General features: G+C 40.6%; 1 protein-coding gene across 5 annotated transcripts in view; it reads right to left on the reverse strand.

The window, feature by feature from the left end:
- The window catches only part of HIPK3 (homeodomain interacting protein kinase 3), a 96,581-nt gene extending 88,036 nt beyond the window's left edge, over positions 1-8,545 (reverse strand). For 2 of the 5 annotated variants that reach the window (XM_027115070.1, XM_027115071.1), the window contains exon 1: positions 7,704-8,545. The gene's annotated coding sequence lies outside the window, so the exon portion shown is untranslated. Of the gene's footprint in view, positions 1-6,869; positions 7,235-7,703 lie in introns of those variants that run through there. The other 3 variants (XM_027115074.1, XM_027115075.1, XM_027115072.1) reach the window with 3 other exon arrangements.
- Positions 8,546-23,140: the final 14,595 nt, after the last annotated feature.

Below are 23,140 nucleotides of genomic sequence, written 5' to 3' on the forward strand. Positions count from 1 at the left end.
AAAAAAAAAAAAAAAAAGCTATTGGCAAACCAATTATGCTATAGTCCCTAACAACCTAAGTAGGTTTCCAAGCAGAATTCAATTTTCGGGAATTCCCTGGCATGGCGCTTTCACTGCTGGGGACTCAGTTCAATCCCTGGTTGGGGAACTAAGATCCCGCAAGCCGCGGGGTGTGCAGCCAAAAACAAAACAAAACAAACAAACAAACAAACAAAAAAGAATTCAGTTTTAAATACACAAATATAAAATATCAAAATGTTACCAAATTGTCAAAGCTCGTAAAGAATACATCATACAAGACTTCCCTGGTGGCACAGCGGTTAAGAATCCGCCTGCCAATGCAGGGGATATGGGTTCAAGCCCTGCTCCAGGAAGATCCCACATGCCACAGAGCAACTAAGCCCACGAGCCACAACTACTGAGCCTGAGCTCTAGACCCCAGGAGCCACAACTACTGAGCCTGAGTGCCACAACTACTGAAGTCCACGTGCCTAGAGCCGGTTCTCCGCAACAAGAGAAGCCACCACAATGAGAAGCCCGCGCACCGCAACAATTTTAAGAAAAAGAATATATCATATACAACTATAATTGGAGCAACAAAATACAATACTTGCCCTTTGCACGACTGTTTTTAAGGAGCCCAAGTTAAACAGACTTTTGATTTACACAAATTAACTACACAAATAATATCCCTTCTGAATAGTGGTTTCAAAATAAGTTAAAGCTAGCAATTTCAATAGTTTTTAAAGTACAGTAAAATGGAATTCTATCTATATGCTGTTTTCACCTATTTTCTTTCCACAGGTGGCATAAGAGAGGTTTGGAGATCTCTGTACTCCAAACTGAGAAGGTAATAATATAGTTAGAAAAGGCAAACCTTAACAACTTTCTCAGGCAATGCAAGAATTAAGCATGTCCAGAAGGAAAAACCCTGAGAGAACAAGAGAACTAGATTAACCATATTTGAGAAATGACCAACTCCTTCATTTAAATTAACATACAGCACGTCTCTATAAGGCAATTATACTACTAAACTGGTAAAAATAACTGGTAAAAATAAAATTTACTTCCTCAAAGCAGGGATCATCATGTCTTACTCTCTTCATTCACAGCACAGTACACCTTGCACTTAATGGGCACTCAAACTAGATAAAATAGTTTTCAAACACTTATTTTATCACTGTTTTACCTGCCATAATAAAATTAATTTATTTGCGGTCAGAGTCTGTGATCCAGCTACAAAAAAATATTTAAAGCATACTAACCAGATTAAAAAGCTAATACTTTTGGGCTTCCCTGGTGGCACAGTGTTTGAGAGTCCGCCTGCTGATGCAGGGGGCGCGGGTTCGTGCCCCGGTCCGGGAAGATCCCATATGCCGCGGAGCGGCTGGGCCCATGAGCCATGGCCGCTGAGCCTGCGCGTCCGGAGCCTGTGCATCCAGAGCCTGTGCTCTGCAACGGGAGAGGCCACAACAGTGAGAGGCCCGCATACCGCAAAAAAAAAAAAAAAAAGCTAATACTTTTGAACACAATACTATTCTTATCTAACTTAAAATACAAAACTACAACTAATATACTATAGAGATACTTGTACTGTCTCCGATGAAACTGATTACAAGTTGGCTCAAAACGTGTTTGTTTTCTTTTGTTTTGAGAATGTAGTGAAGCGTAGCATCATAGCAATAGGCTATCTAGCATATAACCAGTAGTTTTCATTGTGAGTTTAAGTCACTGTACCCTATTTAATCTCAATAGAAGTTGTAATAAATTACAGATTTAAAGCCCTCAGAAGTATTAAATTATACTCTAAAAAAATGTCTGTAGAAAGTCAGGTTCAATTTTCAATATGTTATCAGTCCATCTGACTTATTAACTATTTAAGACTGTAGCATTATTTATCTAAAGTAGTATAGTTTACCAAACCTACAAGACTCTTACTGTATTATTAAACAGATAACACACAGTCAAAATAGACACAAATGAAATTTTTACGCCTTTAAGATAATTGCTTTATAGGGGAGAAAACATTTTCTAAGCAAGTTATTTTCTGCAAAGTTTACTATTCTGTTTTTAAAAAACTGCAACAGATTTTGTTTAATTTATGAATAATATACAACAAAGTAGGAAGAAGTTGAATTTAAAACTAATATTAATGTTTTTGGTAAATCAAATACTTTTTAATTTCTAAAAGGGAATAACTGGCTAGTCAAATGCAGCCAAGTTTTATATTTTCTATCAAATTCTAAAGACAATTTTCAAAGCCATATATAATCAAATATAGTTTATAATAGGGCTTCCCACAGTGGTTGAGAGTCCGCCTGCAGATGCAGGGGACACGGGTTCGTGCCCCAGTCCAGGAAGATCCCACATGCCGTGGAGCAGCTGGGCCCGTGAGCCATGGCCGCTGAGCCTGCGCATCCACAGCCTGTGCTCCGCAGTGGGAGAGGCCACAACAGTGAGAGGCCCACGTACCGCAAACAAACAAACAAAAAAATATATATATATAGTTTATAATAAAGGACTACAAAATTTTAAAGGTGGGGAGACAGTGACTCATATTTTATTGATTTATTTCAATATCAATCAAGCCTAAACAATTTTTTTCCAATTAGAAAAGGTGCTCCAGCATTAATAATTATATAAAGTAAAGAATTTATCTGACCACCTCTGGCAATCCTTTATTTTCAATGTGACCAAGAGTTATACTAAATAATCAGTCTTTCACAATTTAGATCCTTACCTAAAGGAAAAAGCAGAGCTCAAAGGAGCAAAGTATTATACTTCTCTTTATGCTTCTCTAAATCTCCACTTCTTTTAGGTGTAACCTTTTTGGTTAAGGAGACAAAAAAAAGACAAAGCGGCAAAGAAAATGCAACATGAAAAAGTATCTGGAAATCTATCTTCAAAAGAAGAGATGGCGCTTCCTTGGTGACACAGTGGTTAAGAATCCCCAATGCAGGGGACACGGGTTCGAGCCCTGGTCTGGGAAGATCCCACATGCTGCAGAGCAACTAAGCCCGTGTGCCACAACTACGGAGCCTGCGCTCTAGAACCCACAAGCCACAACTACTGAGCCCACGTGCCACAACTACTGAAGCCCTTGCGCCCAGAGCCCATGCTCCACACAAGAGAAGCCACCGCAATGAGAAGCCCACACAGTGCAACGAAGATTAGCCCCCGCTAATAGCTACCACAATATTTCACTGACCTTATAACTAAGAGAACCCTGGTTTCTAGCAACTTGAACATTTAAATCAAAATAGATTTCTAAGTCTCCCAAATCCAATTAAGTCACCCCCACTACAGCCCAGCTTCTTCTACCTCATCTGTCCCCCTACCTTCCCTCCCATTCAGTCTCCCTTAGCAGTGAAAAATTCTCAGAAAATTAGAGAAATTATTTGGGTCAAAAAAAATACATTTAAGGTAAAAAATATTATTCTTGGTTTGTTTCATTTCAAAGACTTATCTGTTAGAATAAGACAGCTTTCTAAAGTATTGACTTGGCATTAACTACTAAATATAAAACACAAAGTAAATCAGTTTAATGACTTAGCTGTCCCCAAACTACAAATGCCACCCTAAATATATAGTATTTCCAATACTCATCCAGTTCTTTTAATTTCCACACAAGTAGTAAGAGCAGAGGCTCTAACACCCTAGCATACAGTGGTATGCTTCAGAATCTAGGCAATACGTTGCCTTTGTGTAGTGACACATGGCCCAAGTATCAACTGAGGAGAACAGCATGATCTGCTAAATCAGTCAAGGTCTAATTCAACAAACATTTAGGTAAAATGTATAACAAACATCCTCTAAATATCTGTTCTAGCTTGGTCCTAACTGATTAAGTCCAAAACAACAGCTGTGACAGAGCTACAGAAGCAGCACACTAACATTAAGTTGTTCTTCCCCAAACCACTCTTTTTTTAAAACAATTTTATTGATTGATTGATTGATTGGCTGTGTTAGGTCTTCGTTGCGGTGTGTGGGCTTCTCATTGTGGTGGCTTCCCTTGTTGCGGAGCACGGGCTCTAGAGCACGCAGGCTTCAGTAGATGCCGCGCGTGGGCTCAGTAGTTGTGGCTCGTGGGCTCTAGAGCGCAGGCTCAGTAGTTGTGGCTTATGGGCTTAGTTGCTCCGCAGCATGTGGGATCTTCCCGGACTAGGGCTCGAACCCGTGTCTCCTGCATTGGCAGGCGGATTCTTAACCACTGCACCACCAGGGAAGCCCCCAAATCACTCTTAATTATACCAATCCAACCAAAAGAAGTGCACTGTGTTTCCTCAAGTCGGTCACATAAGTGCTTTGGCTATCCTAAAATCCTCCACTGATTCAAAACTTCTACTCCAAATCTATATCCCTATATTCAACTTATGTTAAATGCTTAAAGGTACTAGACAAAATGTATTTTAAGCAGTTGAATCCAGAACCAGTAAGGACAGTAAGGACATTTCAAACCAGTAAGGACATTTCAAATAACTTATTTAGACTTACATATGTATCATACAGAAAGGGTTCCCCTTTCAGCAAGTGGGGGTGGGGGGTGGGAGGGAACACCCTTTCAAAAGTAATAAAATACACTGACAGGTTCCTTGATTTTAACAAAGTTCTAGGAATTCGTCATCAAAAGTAACTTCCAATTTAAACATACCACACTGGGAGTTTCAACTTCAGATATTAGGAAATTAGGACAGCTGCAAAACCAGAAATTATACATGAAGATTTCTTTTGGCAGCAACAATATAATCATGTAGCAAGTTACTTTATGTCCTTTAATAGTTTAGAGGCAAGAATAATTCTGGAGGAATATTTTTAAATGTGGAAAATTTCACAGTTCCTTGGAATACCTTTAAATCTAAATACTGCCATGACATTTTCATCTCCAAATTCAAACATATGTAAAGTTACAATGGAAACTATTTTTAAAACCTCTGAATTAACCACCAATAATGCAATTCTAATGTACCATATCATCACCCTCAGTGGTGAACTGCTACAATCAGAAAAGCATATTAAGAAAGTTAACTTCAAAAGTTACCAGAATAAGTCATTCTAATATTCAAATGGAAAATAACATGCAAACAAGTATTCCATTCAATGGATGTGAAACAGGCTTGGGAAACAGCATTTTAGCACTCTGAAATTTACACTTTCCTCTTCCACCCTTACATATAGATGCTCTCAATGCTGATGTATCAAATATTTAAAACGAAGCTCAATCAAAAAGTTCACTTGACAGCTGTTGCTATTTTAAGTTGCAAGAAAAAAAGGGGAGGGCGGGGCTTTCAATAACCTGCATTCGACAAATACTTATGTGCCCTGCCATACTAGCTACAGCAATCTACCTCTGTAATTTGCACCATTTTATGATACCCCATGACAGAAGATCCAAAAAAATAAAATAGTATGATCTGAAACTTCTTTTCAAGCATGTTTACAAGAAGAATTACCTCATAAAAACCATCCACTTTTATGTTACTCTAAAACTCCATGCCCAGAAGCCAATGACTGGTTTATAAGCAATATAATGACAAATTCAATGGAAAAGATATTATGACAATAGACTAAGGCTGGCTCACCATGTTATGATCTGCTTGCCTAATATGCATGTTTAGCTACTGTAGTCAGCAATGTCCAAATATAAATCTGAAATATTTAATGGCTGGTTCTGTTCTAGATTTCAAGCTCATTTTATCTTTCTAAAACATAGTTTTAATCTAAGGCTCTCCACAAAAAAATTTTAAAAACAGTCCCTAAAGTATAAAAAATTAAGGGACAAATTATTCAATTTTCCCATAAATGCAAGAAAAAAACTGCACAGTGAAATGTCCAAAGTATCAAATATATCAGCCCACCTTTACCTTAACACAAATTAAAAACAAGTTTCAAAAATAAAAGAAAAATAAACCTCAATCAGGTTGAGCATTATATTTCATAAATAATAGTTCCCTGTACTTTAGGAATGCACCCATAAATATACCAAGAAATACCTTGTTGATTTAAAAGTAAGTAACTTTATTTGGTTGGTTACATTTCTATTACTCTTAAGTGGCATATAAAGACATAAGGTAACTAACAAAACTATAAAAACTATCTTTCATAAAAAGGTCAGTCTTATTTTGTTTACTTAAATACTAAGTTTAATCATGACCTATCAAAATCTTATCATGGCTCACTGTATAAAATTAGCACCGCACTTGCAAGCATAAGCAGAATCTAGACTTATCAAACATATGGTGAGGCATGCCTAGCTTCTGAAAAATCAAATGAGAATGCAGGATTAAAATGTCTTTGGTTGGGTTACAAACAAAACACGATCCTGTTTAAAAGTTTGCATCAAAAATTTGATCAAGAGAACCTCTCAAAATTTTAAAGCGCCCAGCAATTAAATCTTAGAAATAAACTGAAATGGTTTAAATATAACTCCTTCCACTTCAGAAGCTACACCTAACAAGCAAATACCTAAAATAGAAAAAAAAAAAAAAATTCACCCCCATCTCCAAACTACTAGAAGGTATGCATAACACAGGCACAGGCTGGTTTACCAGCTAACTTTCCTGGCCCTAGACCAGAGAGACATCAAAGCTGACAACAGAACCAACCATGAGCTTTCCCTGTAAACGGGACGATAATCTGAAAAACTTCACTGTTGCTAAAAGAAGCTCCTTTAATGAGAAGCAGCGAACGGCAGGTGAAAAAATAAATTCTAACAGGGCAGCAAGAGGTTGTGAAAACACGGTTCAAGGACTGAACGTGTTATGACTGCTCTGTAACAGGTCCGAGGTAATTTACTCACACACCCTTCAAGCGCAATTCCTCAAGCAGAGATAAGATTGGGAAACAACAGGCTTCGGCCAAGAGCCACATACCATTTTAAAACAGCCGTCTCCCTCCCGGCAGGAAAACAGACATTCTCGCTCATCCGAAGTCTTTCCGCGAGTTCTCCCAGCGCCGCGAAGGGGAGAGGGCGGCCGCCACCCTAACGAGGGACGCCGGCAGCAGACCCGCCGCGCGGCCGCCACGCCTTCCTCCGGCCGCGGCGGGGGACGCGGAGCGGCGGATCACATTTCTCCTCCCCAACAATCACACGCACTCACGTCCCCAGAGTTGACACCCTCTAAACCCGCCGCTCGGCGACGCTGGGGACTGGGCCACAAAGCCAGGGACGCAGCCATCGGCCGCGGCGCTCAAATTGCGTGCGTGCGTGTGTTTGTGTTTTTTCCCCTTTAATGAAAGACAAGAGGTCTCCGTAGTGACGGGCCAGGCTGCGGTGAGGGAAGAGGCCCCATGTGGGACTAAACAAAACTTCGGTTGCTGGGAAGAGCCGTTGCGCAACCCTGGCAGGAGGCGGCGGGGGCCGCCCGGCCTGGCCCAGCCCAAGCGCGGCTTCCCCGAGGCTGCGCCACAGCGCGCAGGAACCACGCGCGGCCCCCGCGTCCGGGGGCCTCGGGCCCGGGGCGCCCCGGCCTCAAGGGAGACGCCTGGCCCCGCCACCCCGTCGGGTCCGGGACGGAAACGCGGGGCATGAGCGCAGGGGATGCGGATGGGGGTGCAGGACGCGCAACGGGTGCGGACCGCTCCGGGGGACGTCGGGCCCGCGAGGGTCCAGGGGAGGGGCCCGCTGGTCCCCCCGAACGCAGGCGCGGCCGGTGGGGCCGGTCCCCCGCCCCGGGGTGGGTACGCCCCTCGCCCTATTCACTTACCTTCCTAGAGGCCTGCGCTCTCCCCTCTTCGGGCGGCCGCAGCCCTGAGCATGTCCGGGGTGGGTGCGGGGCCGTGTCGGGAACAGGGAGCCAGGCGCTTCAGCAGGCGGCACCACCCAGCCCGGGCTCAGCCCCTCTCCGCGGCCGCTGCCATCTTGTCCTGGCGGCTGAGAGGAAACGGCGAAACACCCTCCCCCGACCGCTGCTGCTGCTGCTCTGGCTGCTGAGCGCCGGACCTGTGTCCCTCATCTTCCTTCCCGGGGATTTGGGGTGGGGACGGCTTGGCTAGGGCGAAGGGGTGGTGAGAGGTCGGGCGGCCGGCCTCCCACTGCTGGGGCCTACGGGCGGCGCGCGGTGCGGGGCCCGCGGCGGTTGGGGCCCATTCCTGACGCCCCCGCCGAGAGAGGAGAAGGAAGACAACAGGGACCGGCGACGGCGGCGGCGGGGCCCGCGGCTCGGTCTCCTCAGGTCGCCGCGCTGCCGGCAGTCGTCACGGAGGCGGCTGCCGCCGGCCGCCCCACTCTCGGGCCCCTCCTCCGCGCCCGCCGGCCTCGGTCGCCGCCTCCGCAGCGCCACCGCTCGCCCGGCCGCTCTGCGCGCCGAGCCCGGGCGGCCCCGCTCGGCTCGGCCCGCGGCGCCTCAGTGAAGCCCCTCCCCGGGGCCCGCCCGCCCGCGGCCGCGCCCTTGTGTTGATAGCTTCGAGCCCGCCTTGCGGCCGGCGGGAGTCTGACCCGGAGCTCCCTCACGCCAGCGCCCCCTTTACTGTTCCGAACCTCAGTCTTCGGCCCACTCCGCCAAAAATATATATTGTAAAAAGATCCTAACACCAAAGAAAGGCTGAAAATGGGGAAGCGGATTTTACAGGCCTTTCGAGATCCCGCAATCATAGTTTCCCCTGCCACCCCTTTGGGATCTGTTTCTTGGCTTTTTTTTTCTTCTATCTTTCTTTTTTTAAGGTCTAATAATAAGGGGAAATGCTGAAAGTGAACAATCCCAGTCTAAAATAGGTCCTTCCCGCTCCCCCATCCCAAAGGGTCAAGGGAATTGTAAAATCAGGTTAAAGAACGAGGAAAAGGCCCGCGTGGAAATTTTCCAAGAGCATCTCTATGGTCCAAACCCCCGTAAATATGAAGTTCACCCACCTCTGCGTTGATAATTCTCCATCAAGGTACTCAGTTCCACTCCCAGAGACTAGTTACCTCCCTCATGGAGACTAGGAAATCAACAGAATGGCCCATCTCAACGGAATCACAGAACCATAGAATTTTAGAGATGAAAGAACCTTAGAGATCCTTGGTCCAAACTCTTTAAGTAGGGCAGGGGTTCAAAGAAGTTTAGGTTACCTACCCAAGGTTATACAGCCAAGCCCTGGTCTGCACTCCCTCCCTCCTTCTCTTCCCTATCAAACAACTGACCTAAGTATCATTCAGAGTTAATCTTTTTAAATATTAGTTTCTTTTTGTCCTGAATTAGTGTTTAACCTTTTGGGAACACCTTTCTCTGAGGAGTGGAAGTGCCCTGTCTTTGTTCCCTTCATAATCTTCACTAGGAGGATTGAATCTACCCCACAAATATTTATCCCCAGACATTTTCTATTGCGGTAACTGAGGCAGGGCCTAAAGCGAGTGGCAAATTGCTGCATATTTAATTCCACACTTTGACTCCCTGCTGCTTTTCAAACTGGGAGAAGAGTATTCTGAAGAATACCTTTAAAAGAGAAAAGGATAGTATGCCCTGAGGCAGTAGGAAATAACATTTTCGAATAACAGTTTTCTTCAAGTTAGGGAGGATAACCAGTTGCAAAGGTTTCCAAAATAGAAAAACAAAACACTGACTGTCTCTCAGATAGCAGCATATTAGCCATTCCTTTTTACTTAGTATTTAGTTACTTTTGATTTTTTTAAAAAAGTAATAGTTAAAAGAACCAAAAAAGGATAAAAACATGACTCAAAGGAGAAAGTTACAATAATAGAAAAATCTATCAGTGAAACAAGATATTCCACTAGAACTTCAAACTTTCAGAATTTTTGCAAAACATTTCTCTGGGTCACCCCTAATGGAAGGCTTCCATTCTCCTTATTACAGCATTGCTACATCTATGAAGGAAGCTGAAAAGGGTAAGGATTTTTTTTTTCCTTTCTAGCCTTGTCATTGATACACAGTAAGTTCCAGGACACAGTAAGTTCCAGGAAGGGATCCTGTCATCTTTTTTTTTAAAGATTGTATTGTGAATGCCTAATACACTAGCTGATTTATAATAAGTCCTTAGTAAATATAGCTGAATAAGTAAATGAACACTATTAGTTCAGGTCTTCCTCCATTTTATACCTATTGTCTCCTAACTTAATCTCTTTACCTCCAATCTCTCCCTCTCCAATCCATTCAGAATACCAACCTCCAGATAACTCTTCAAAGCCCCTGATTTAGCCAGTTTATGAAATTTGTTTTAAAAAATTGAAAATTTCTCAGTGTTAAGTTTTTTTTAAAATGCAGATTACTGCTTCCCTGGTGGCGCAGTGGTTAAGAATCCGCCTGTCAATGCAGCAGACACAGGTTCGAGCCCCGGTCCAGGAAGATCCCACATGCCGAGGAGCAATTAAGCCTGTACACCACAACTACGGAGCCTGTGCTCTAGAGCCTGCGAGCTACAACTACTAAGCCCATGTGCCACAACTACGGAAGCCCGCGCACCTAGAGCCTGTGTTCCACGATGACACCACAACTAGAGAAAGCTCATGTACAGCAACGAAGACCCAAAGCAGCCAAAATAAAATTTTTTAAAAAACAACAACAATGTTGTGATGATAGTTTAAAAAAATAATAAAATAAAATGCAGATTACTAAATTGTAGATGAAAAAAAGTTTATGAATAAAAAGATGATAGCCAAAAAATTTCATAATCTTTTCATTCAAAAATATTGCTTAAATACTATGTGCTGTGCTATGATCTGAGAATACAGTGGTGAAAAGTGAGACACACTGTGAGCTTATATTCTCTCTAGAAAGTTGGCTATCATACAAATAATTAGTAATAATAACAGGCATTATAAAAGAAAAGTACAGGGTGGAAAGAGGGGACAGAACAGGAGAATCTAATAAAATGGGGATGCGGGGGGAGACGCGGGCGGGGGGAGCCATGGAAAGACTGGTTCATTTCTCATCCTGCAGGACTCACTCAATGCTCACTTCCTCAGGGAAGAATCTCCTGACTTCTCTGACTAAGCCAAATTTCCATATATCTTTCCTCTGTAGCATTTTTCTCAGTTGCCATTTTATGTTTATCTTCTGGTTGTTTGATTAATGTCTACCTCTTCCACCAATATGAAAAGTAGAGAGCACATCTTTTTTGTACTCCATTGTATCCTCAGCACTGAGGCAGTGGTGCATAGTAAATGATCAACAGGACCAGTTACATACATACAGGTACAGGGCCCAGTACAAAGTGAAAAAGTGGGTCCCCTTGTTCAAAATTATTAAGGATTTCAAGTTGGTGACAGAGGAGTGAAACCAATCATGGGGACTTTCTAAGCACAGGACTCTGTGCAAGTACACAGGTTGAATTAAAGTTGAGATCTAAAGGATATAGGAATTAGCCCAAAGAGAGAACACTTGAGGGCAGAAGATAAGATTTATGCAAAAGTCATGTAGAAAAAAAAATGTGATAAAGAGTACAAATTTGAGAAACTGATAGTTTTTAGTCAGAGTGAGAGGATAAATCAGAAGCAGATGAGGGTAGAGGGAGAAGCAAGGTCCAGATTGGGATCTAGGACTTCATTCTACTGGCAAAGGAAGCTATTGAAGGATTTAAGGAGAGACACAGCATGGTCAAAGAAGCTATAGGCTTTGGTGTCAAAACCATCTCTTTTACTGCTTTCCACTTTTCTGTATTTTTCAAATTTTCCTTTCAATCTCAGAGTAAAAGCTAAAAAAAACGTACAATGGACCTAAAATGGTCTATAAGGCCCACAAGGAGCTCACCTCCCACTTTCTGTCTCCTCACTCCACCCACAATTCCTCAAAGACGCCAGTCACTCTCCCTTCTCAGGTACCTGGATCATTCAGGTACCTCAGGTGCCTGAAACATTCCCTAAGTATCCACGCACCTCCTTTCCAGGTCCTTAGTCAAATTTCCCTTCTCCATGCAGCCTTCCTCAGCAATAACCACCTATCTATACACATAAACTCCCCATTTTTTATCCTTATCTTTATCCTTAAGTTTTAGCATGATCTCAGATACTATTTTATAGGTTTTCTTTCTCTTCTACCTACTCCTCACCCTGATCCAGACAGTAAGCTTACAAAAGTAACTTAATATAATATTTGTAAAATGAACAAATGAATTTTCTCTGTAAACAGTTTGAAACACTCCATAAACTCAGAATGCAAACAGTCACAGTTGTTTGAGATCACCCAAATGTGAAATCCAAGACCTCTCTCCCTCCCCCTCCCTCTCTCTCTCTCTCTCTCTCTCTCAGGTCTTTCCTAACCCCCACACCCCAAAATTAGTCCAAAGAAGGACAGTACTCCTCCGACTTACCTTGTGTTCATCACTGCCCTTGTTCCTCATTTAGCACCTATAGGTTCCAATATGCAGAAATGGCCCTCCCCAGCCTTAGGGGATGAGGCTGATACTTCTCCAAAAGAACCTTGGAATTTTGTCACAGAGGCTGAGTCATCAACCCACATTCCTGTTGTTCCTCAGATAAACTGGGGATTTGTTGCTGTAGTTGCTGTCTCCCTCCAGACCCTAGGTGTCCTTTCCTGCCTTGGTGGGGAGTGGGGAGAGGAGGACTTAGTCAACGAGAAAGAGCTCCCAACTACAAATCTCTGAGGGGAGAGGTTCAGCAGGGAGCCTCTGTCTCCTCCCTCCTCAGAGCTCCTGACCACTTTATGCAAATAATCAACTTTCTCCCTAGATATCAGCTTTGTGTACCTGGGCCTCAGGGATGGGCAGGTGGGATCAGAAGAAACGTTCCTTCTGGATTGTCTCACTGGTGCCTACATTTGCATGACAGAAAGGCCCACTCAAGTAACTCTTTGTAACCTGTAGATGTTTCCTTTCTTAAAAAAAAAAAAAAGGTTCCCACTAAATACAGATAAAAATAACCTCATCTTAATCTGGAAATTCACAAATCTCATCTTAATTTGGGAGTTCGGTACTATAGTCAGCACAAAAATCTCAAATAGCAAAATTCAACCTTGATTTGTGAATTTCCAAGGTATAGTAACCATCGTTTTGTGCATATAACCCTACACAATAATATGTACATATTAATGATCTGCTATTTGTAGGTAGTCATAGGGTAAATGTTTCATGTGCTTCACCTCTTAGAGCGCTTAAGAAAATTTATGAAGATAATACATTTTCAGCTTTTCCAGTTTCATCATCTTCTTAAGATGGAGTCTAGCAATCACTCTCTTTGTTACAGTTTTTCTGTTAAATCTTTAATTTCTTCCTCCAGGATGGTGAAGACACTAACGCACCCACTCACCTGACACCCAAATGATGTCTCCTTTGTTGAAGAATCCTTAAAATCCTTGGCACATTATTTCTATAGATAGGTTCATTTGTGTCATATTTTAGCTTCCACATATAAGTGATATCATATGGTATTTGTCTTTCTCTTTCTGACTGACTTCACTTAGTATGATAATCTCTAGTTGCATTCTCCTTCAAGTTTGATTGAATCCATTGCATCAGCTTCTGGAGAAGAAAGGCCTGCCAGCACCCACACTGTTCACATTTTCCATCCTCTCCAGAGCTTCTGGAGTTTAATTCTCAGAAGTTAAATGTACTAATGATACAATTTAATGGAGTAGCATAGTTTTTATATTGGGAAAAAAATGTTTAAACTAAGGAAATGCAAAACAGACAAATAAAATAAACCATCCATCTTGTTCTCATCTTGACATTTCCCTGCTCATAAACCTTCAGACTGCTTCACCTATTAAAAATGTGTGTATTTCTTAATTTGGCTGTTGAGGGACATTGCAGTTGGATTTGTCATCAGTGTTCCCCTACCATCATTGATCATCAGTGTTGCCCTCCCATCATTGAAATCCCAACCACCCTTCAAAGTCAAAGTTAAATGTTCACTCCTCCAAAAAGCTTTGATTGAACATATTATTCGTAAGTGATATAAGTTCACCTCACAAATATTTTTAAGTCCTACCATTTGCCAGATGCTGTTTTGAATGCTTTTAATTACTCAAGGATAACTATTACTATCCTCATTTTATAGACGAGGGAATTGAATCACAGAGAGATGAAGAATCTTGTCCAAGTTTGCACAGTAAATAATGGAGCTGGATTTGTAATTAAGCTGTCTGGCCTTAAGCATCTAGCCCAAATCACAGATTTCTTACTAAATGCGTTCTTTTTTTTCCTTTATTTTATTTTATTTATTTATTTATTTTTGGCTGCTTTGGGTCTTCATTGCTGCGCGCAGTGTCTACTCTTCAATGCGGTGTGTGAGCGTCTCTTGCAGTGGCTTCTTTTGTTGTGGAGCACGGGCTCTAGGCGCACAGACTTCAGTAGTTGTGGCGCACGGGCTTAGTTGCTCTGCAGCATGTGGGATCTCCCTGGAACAAGGATCAAACCCATGTCCCCTGCATTGGCAGGTGGATTCTTAACCACTGCACCACCAGGGAAGTCCCTCTTTTGTTCTTTTTTATGGCTGAGTAATATTCCATTGTGTGTGTGTGTGTGCGTGTGTGTGTGTGTATACCACATCTTCTTTATCCATTCCTCTGTTGATGGACGTTTACGCTGCTTCTATGTCCTGGCTCTTGTTAATAGTGCTGCAATGAACGCTGGGGTCCTGTATCTTTTTGAATTATGGTTTTCTCTGGGTATATGTCAAGGAGTAGGATTGCTGTTTCGCTTCCTCTTTCTTTGACCAAAATATCTATTCCTCCAAGTAAATTCAAGTTTAATCTTAAGGAAAGCATGCTATTTAAACCATCCTTTAAATTTTTATGTTTCAAAATAGTCAAACCAGCCAATAGCGCAAATAAAGCCTTTGTTGGAATTAGAAAAGGCACTTCTCATGATGTTTTGCTTCCGTCAGAAAATTGTCTTACTATATCAATTTTGTTGAGGCAGCACACTTTTCTGCCATATGTCTGAAAGGCATCACAATAAACATACAGATTTGTGATGTTTGCAGTGTGACTCATGCCCTCCACCCCAACCCCTCACCCCCAGCAGCCCTGCTGATACAGCCTCCCTTTCTTGTCCTCTGACCCTCCCAGGAAATGGCAAAAGGAGACTGGGCAAGGAGGAAACAGGAGAGTACTAAGTTAACTGTGTGACTCTGGGTGCATTTCATACCTTTCCAGGTCTTTTTCCTCATCTTTAAATTTGATATAATAGTGCTTATCTTGTAGAGAAGTTTAGGATTAAATGAGATAGATTATGCAAACCCAGTATATGGTGGGTTCAACGTGAAGGTTGGTGACCACCTTGGATGAAAATCATCAAAATATACAAACTTCCAGTTATAAGACAAATAAGTATTAGGGATGTAATGTACAACATGATGAATATAATAACACTGCTGTATGTTATATATGAAAGTTGTTAAGAGAGTCAGTCCTAAGAGTTCTCACCACCAGGAAAAAAATTTTTTTCTTTTATTTTGTACCTATATGAGATGATGGATATTCAGTAAACTTTCTGTGATAATCACTTCATGAGGTATATAAGTCAAATAATTATGCTATACACCGTAAACTTATACAGTGCCGTATGTCAATTATAGGTCAATAAAGCTGGAAGAAAAAATGTTAGGTGAATATAAATGTTTAAGAATGTCTAATTAGTAAAATTTCAGGCTACTTGGAGAACATATTTAGTGTTACATTGCTCAGTCTATGTCCCTTTTGAGATCAGCCCCAGAAGTCGGGGAGAAAAGGGGAAGGGTTGAGCTACAAAAGGAAATGTTTGCCTTTCCTCAAGATTCCCTTTCTCTGCCTCCCTTCCTCCTTTTCTACTGCAAGAATGATTGGTCCTCCCAAGCTCAAACCTCTCTATTTCCCTTTACTGCATTCAGTGTTATGTCTGGACCATCCTTTTCAGTTTTGTTCCACTTTGAGAGGGGCAATTTTCCCTGAGAGAAGAGAACTGTCTTGCCCTAAATGCCAAATTCTGAAGTCCATCCTGGGGGTATGCCCCAACCAGAAAGTTTAGAGTCCTAACTGTCTGGATTACTCTCAGTTAACAATCAAATAGCAACTGAAATTTCTGCTCAGACTAAGTTCACATTTACTTTATCCCCAACTGACCCCCAAAATGTCTGCTTTGCCTTCAATACATATAAGTATAGTTATTTATGTCACTTGCTCACTACTCATATGTCTAAATTACTATGTAGTTAAATTAATTAAAAACAATTCATCTTGTTTTTTTCTTGAAACATTGAACCCTGTTCAAATATTTTCAGGGCTTCATAGTTTTTTGGGATTTTTTAAAATTTGTTTTTTATTTATGTATTTTTGACTGCGTTGGGTCTTCAATGCTGTGCACGGGCTTTCTTTAGTTGCAGTGAGCAGGGGCTACTCTTCGTTGCAGTTCACGGGCTTCTCATTGCGATGGCTTCTCTTGTTGCGGAGCACGGGCTCTAGGCTCGCCGGCTCTAGAGCGCTGGCTCAGTAGTTGTGGCACACGGGCTTAGTTGCGCCACGGCACATGGGATCTTCCCGGACCAGGGCTCAAACCCGTGACCCCTGAATTAGCAGGCGGATTCTTAACCACTGTGCCAACAGAGAAGCCCCCACAGTTTGTTTTTTATATAGCACAAGCTCACAACTTTGCAATAATGCAGGAAACATTATTCCTAAAATTGCTATTGGGGTTAATGCAGTAATACTTTTTTCCTTTTCTAGTAGGGAAAAAAAAAAAAACATATTTGCAGAAAGAAAAGAATGGAAAGAAAGAAAGGAGGGGAAATTATTAGAGGGCCTATGAGATTATGGGGAAAGCAATCAAATGTGAAGCAAAAAATAAAAATGATATGTTTCCCCATGTAGAGTTCAATTAGTTCACATTGCAGTAAAATTAAATGAAATGTGCAACAAAACCTAAACAAACATTATTTTTTAATCAGTATACTGAGAATTACTGTGTAAAGATCATATCTGATCTGCAAACAGACTACAGAATTTCATTTAAAATGAAGAAGACAATTTATTCATTCTTTGCATGACAAGGAGCAGAATATTTTGAAACCATGTAAAGGAAAATCTACTTTGTTTATATATAGTTTGTTTTATTTAAAATATAAATGAACTAAAATAATGGTATATTAGTGTCATTTTTATGTAATTGATATGATAGGAAATCATGTATCACACATATCTAGATTCAGAAAAAAAAATTCAGGTGATTTATAATTATATAATAAGCTCTGAGGCTGAAGATACACTTATTCAAATGTCTGAAAACCCAAAAACACTTGCCTTATAAAATCTGCAGGGGCTTCCCTGGTGGCGCAGTCGTTAAGAATCTGCATGCCAAGGCAGGGGACATGGGTTTGAGCCCTGGTCCGGGAAGATCCCACGTGCCGCGGAGCAACTAAGCCCGTGAGCCACAACTACTGAGCCTGTGCTCTAGAGTCCACGAGCCACAACTACTGAGCCCTCGTGCCACAACTACTGAAGCCCACGCACCTACAGCCCGTGCTCCACAACAAGAGAAGCCACCGCAACGAGAAGCCTGTGCACCGCAACAAAGAGTGGCCCCCGCTTGCCTTAAGAAAGCCTGCGCGCAGGAACAAAGACCCAACACAGCCATAAATAAATAAATAAATTTATATTAAAAAATACTTAAAGGCTTTTAAAAAATAAAATAAAATCTGCAAAAGGGTAAACACACCCATGACTCTCCTGTGTTTATAAATTTGTTATTTCTTTTTTTTTTTAAAGATTACACTTTTCTTTTTTGTTAATTTATTTTATTTATTTTTATTTTTGGCTGCGTTGGGTCTTCGTTGCGGTGCGCAGGCTTCTCACTGCAGTGGCTTCTCTTATTGCGGAGCACGGCGCGCGGGCTTCAGTAGTTGTGGCGCACGGGCTTAGTTGCTCTGCGGCATGTAGGATCTGCCCGGGCCAGGGCTCGAACCCGTGTCCCCTGCATTGGCAGGCGGATTCTTAACCACTGCGCCACCAGGGAATTCCCATGAATTTGTTATTTCTTTTCCCCAAAACATTTAAAATAAAATTTAAAATACCACGGTTTTATCCTCATCATAACAACGTACTTCTATTATTTAAAAAAACGAGATAAATCATGGGCTACTTTAATATCATTGGAAGAAACTTAGAATCTATGGTACATATTTATAATTATTATTTTTTATGTCTGTGGTATTGTCTTCAAACAATTTAGAGATTCCTGTAATGCCTTGTGCTCAGGGTTTTTATGAGTTGGGATCACAAATTAGAGAACACAGAGGTATTTGAAATCTTCCCAGTCAGAGCTGGTGTAACAATAGCATCAGATCATCTTTCACCTACACTACTGTTCCTTATATCTTTGTGCCTCAGTTTCCCCATCTATAAAATGGAGACAATAGAATGATACACACCTCATAAGAGTGTTCTGAGGATTAAATGCATTAATAGCTGCAAAGTGTTTCGACAAGTCCTGGGACAAAAAAAGAATTCATAAACATTGGCTGCCATCTTTATCATCAATCTCGTTGCTTCTGTTCTTGCCCCACTAAAGTCCATTCTCTACACAGCAGTCAGAGTGATTGTTTAAAGGTATAACCCAACTTATACATCCCTGCATTCAATACATATTAATTGATCAGTGCATCAGTTTAAAAAATATGTCTGTAAATTCTTTGATACTCTTCTCTTCAAGAAGTGAATCCTAGGGCTTCCCTGGTGGTGCAGTAGTTAAGAATCCGCCTGCCAATGCAGGGGACACAGGTTTGAGCCCTGGTCTGGGAAGATCCCACACGCCGCAGAGCAACTATGCCCATGCGCCACAACTACTGAGGCTGCATTCTAGAGCCCATGAGCCACAACTACTGAGCCCATGCACCACAACTACTGAAGCCCATGTGCTCTAGGGCCTGCATGCTGCAGCTACTGAAGCCCGTGTGCCTAGAGCCCATGCTCTGAAACAAGAGAAGGCCCCGCACCCCACAACTAGAGAAAGCCCACGTGCCACAATGAAGACCCAGCACAGCCAAAAAACAAAATAGAATGAAGCAGAAATAATGGTGCGCAACTTTGGACACTAGGTCACAGAAAGATATTATGGCTTTCACCTGCTATGTTGAGAGCAGCCCTTTGGAGAAACCAAGGAACTGAGGCCTCTAGCCAACAAACATATGAAAGAGTTTGGAAGGCAGACTTTCCAGCCTCAGTCAAGCCTTCAGATAACTTTAGCCCCTAAAAGATCCTGAGCCACAACAACACAGTTTAGCCCCTCCTGAATCCCTGATCCACAGAAACTGTGAGATAATAAATGTTTGCTCTTTTAAGCCACTGAGTTTTAGGGTAATATGTTCCATGGCAATAGATAACTAATAAAATTACCCGCTATGTCCTAGACAATTTTCTAGGCACTGGGTATGAAGCAGTGATGTACAGAACAGACAAACTCTGTGTCCATGTGTGGCATTTACATTGTAGTGGAGCTGACAGGATATAAACAAGAAATAAATAATGTCAGGTAGCAATAAATGCTCTGAAGAAAAATAAAGCAAGAGAAAGACATAGAGAGAGCCTGGAGACTGGAGTGGAGACATGATGGTAGGGGTGGGGGGGAAGCATTTTTAAACAGGATGTCCAAGGAGATGGCTTTAAGCAGAGACTCAAATAATAATATGAAGGAGGGAGCCACATCATTATGTGGAGGAATAGTGGTTTTGATTTTTGTTTTTTTCTTCTGGGTTGATCAAGTAAGAAATGTAAAGACACAAAGGCAAGAAAGAGCTTGACATATTTCAGGAAGAGCCAGGCCAGTGTGGCCAGGGAGAAGAGATCAGGGAAAGAGCGGTGTGAGGTAAGATCTGTGGGTAGTCAGGGAGACCATGGAGCTTCGTTCCCGAAAGCTTCCTAAGCCAACCAATGAAATGAGAATGACACAAATGCTCCTTCCCAAGGGCCACAGACCTACCTCTCTGACCTCATCCCCTCCCGGATACCCCTCACTGCATTCTGGTCACACTGGCTTTCCACTAGCATTTACCACCCTCTAAAAATATCATGTTCATTTGCTTACATACATGTTTCTTTTGTCTCCTCTCACTGGAATGTAAGCTCCACCAGAACAGTAGATTCTCATAAAACCTTGTCAGATGAATGAAAGGAATATATTCCTTTAAGACAATGCAACAACATTACAGCCTGACATACTCTACTACAAGGGCTTGCAGTAAGTCACCTCTCCATAGAAGAGAAAATCAACTCCCACAGGAGGGTGGGCAAGCCCTGAGCCATAGATAACTGGAACAATGAGTTAGACATCCACAGGCTTATGGGATTCCAAAAGTTATGCATTTGACTCCAGTAGATACATTTCTCCCCTCTTAGTCCAAAACAAAGATAGTAATGCACGTATCCATCAAATTATGATTGCAGAATTCTTTTTCATAAAAGGATATGTAATTTACTACAATTTAACATATCAGCATAATATATTAAAAGTTATTAAAACTTTCAGACAGAGCAAAATTCAAATCCTGTCATTTGTTTCCTATGTGACTTTGGGCAAGCTACTTAATCTCTTAAAGCCTCAATTTCTTCATCTGTAACTGAGGAGATAATAAAGCCTACCTCTTAGAATTGTTGTAAGAATTCAGTTAGATGCCAAGAAGGAAAGAAGTGCTCAACAAAAACAAAAAACCCATATTGATGAGGGATATGTCAAAGAGACACAAGAGCCAACTGAAAAAGCTCTCAATGGGCAATCTGGAACATTTTAAGCAACAAAATATACAAAATCATATTGGACTATAAGAGAGTATAAAATAAATATCTGTGAGTCTATGCTGATGTAAATAAATGATTAAATAAATAAACAGTGGGAGAGAAGAGACAAATTTCCCATGCAGAAGAATCAAAAAATGTATGTAGATATTCCATCGACGAGAAGATGGACCATAACTTCCCACTCCTTAAGTGTGGGCTGCACATAGTAACTTCCTTTCAAGAGGACAGTATCCAAAGGTGTGAGGGTGGGGATGAGTAACTTTATAGTGGAGAAACCTAACAAACACTATCTCACCCAAGTGAACAAGGTCAACATCAACAATGATAAATTGCATGGCTACTGTGTATCCTTGATATAATATGATGAAAATGGCACTTTATCTCCGTGGTTTTCTTCCCCCAAAATCCATAACACCAGTCTAATCATGAGAAAAACATCAGACAAGTTCCAGTGGTGGTGCAGCCCACAAAATAATTGACAAAACTTTCAAGGTCATCAAAAACAAGGAAAGTCTGAGAAACTATCATAGCCAAGAAAAGCCAAAGAAGACATAATAAATAAGTGTACTATGGTACCCTGGATGGGACCTTGGGACAGAAAGGCATTAAAAGCTAAAGGAATCTGAATAAGCTATGGACTTTAGTTAATAATAATATATTAATACTGATTCATTAATCATAGCAAATGTACCATACCAGTGTAAAATATTAATAATAAGAGAAACCGGGTATGAAATATAAGAGAACTTTCTGTACTATGTTTTCAATTTTCTGTAAATCTAAAGCTGTTCTAAAAAACAAAGTCTATTCTTAAAAATTCAGTCAGAAAAAAGTATGTAGAAAATTTATATAAAGTCTTCAGCACAGAACATCCTAGTCATTGTAGATACCGTGGTTCATCTAATCTTAGCCATGGTTGATAGTAAAAAACAATCATTAGTATTTTATGGGCCAGTAAGAAAGAAAAATTGCTGTCAATTAAACTATGACACAATGCCTTAAGAATGGTCCTGCGAGGTGTATGAATTGGTCATGCCAGCCTCCCATTACTCTGAAGTATATTTCATCAGTTTTCAGTAATTTGGCATGTTCTCCAGCTCTCACTTGCATTGCTTGGCTTATGATAGGCAATATTTTTGCATACATCTTCATAATAAATTGAAACATATCTTCATTATTTATGAGTAGCTTACTTTCTTCCACCTCATAAAGAATTTGTTCCTTTGCAAAAAAAAAAAAATGGAATTACAGTTATTTCCTGAATGACAAATATTTACCAAATATCAAATTTATGCCCTGCTGCTCTGTGTCTGTGCCTTTCTGTCAATAAATTTTTGTTTCAATGAAAAATACTAGTGCCATCTTTTCCCATTTTAAGCAGCAATTAAACTCAACACCTATAGCACCAACAATGCACGTAACTGAATTAAAGTGATGGCAGTTAGAACAATTATAACTAAACTCACAAAAACAACTAGGCAAAGACAGCCAGGTCACAAATGCTGCCTAGTGGATAGTAATTCTAAAACATCATGGATTATAAAATATAAGCAGCATCCTGATTTCCGAAATGTTAAAATGTGGAAAAGAAATGTATGTCTTAGAGAGTTTGGATAACTAACTGTGTTACAGCCATACAATGGAAACATTGCAGCATTAAAAAAGAAAAAAATCTACTTTTATTTACAGAGAAAGATATCTAAGATACATTGGTCTTAAATGTTGTTACATATGATTTATTTCTGTAAAATAAAAAATAATATATTAACATTTATATGTATTCAAATATATATGTATTTTACATAAATGCAATTGTTAATAGTAATTATTACTGAGAAGTGGGATTATAGTGCACTTTAACTTTCTGTTTTGTTTATAAAAATAAACATATTTTACTCACATAATCAGTAAAACATATAAACAATCAGGAAAAGAAGAACCTTATGGTAAATCTTTGAATAAAGTTAATGATTATCCACTGGTAAAATGTCTTCATTTTAAAAATGCTTTTAGCAAAAAAATTAATTGTACCAGAAACAGTACGAGGTGCTTTCCCATGCATTCTCTTAACTAAGAGAAAAACAAAAAGCTGACTATTTATCACAGAAGTTATAAGGGAAATTCCAATATAGAATAGAATTTTGGGCTAGATCAATAGTCTAACTTTTTAGGACAATTATAACATAAATGATGACTATTAGCAACTATTAAGTATCTAAAAGACTGAACTTATACGTAGCTAATTTTAAAACACCATTTTAGGAAATAACATGCTCCCATGAAAAATATTCTTATTAATAAATCCTAACTCAAGGATTTAAAGAATCGAAAATGCTACTACCACTTTTCCAGTTAGGGGAAATAGGTTAATCAATAACTAAAAGAGAGGAAATGTGCTTAGTAGAACCGGGTATGTTCACTTTAGTTCAGTCTCTCTGTCGCAATATTTAAAGAATGAATTGACTTTCATACTAGTTCTCTAAAATCCT

Source organism: Aethalodelphis obliquidens, unplaced genomic scaffold, assembly GCF_003676395.1.
Source record: "Aethalodelphis obliquidens isolate GAN/ISIS:26980383/991018 unplaced genomic scaffold, ASM367639v1 scaffold14, whole genome shotgun sequence".
Classification (NCBI taxonomy): domain Eukaryota; kingdom Metazoa; phylum Chordata; class Mammalia; order Artiodactyla; family Delphinidae; genus Aethalodelphis; species Aethalodelphis obliquidens.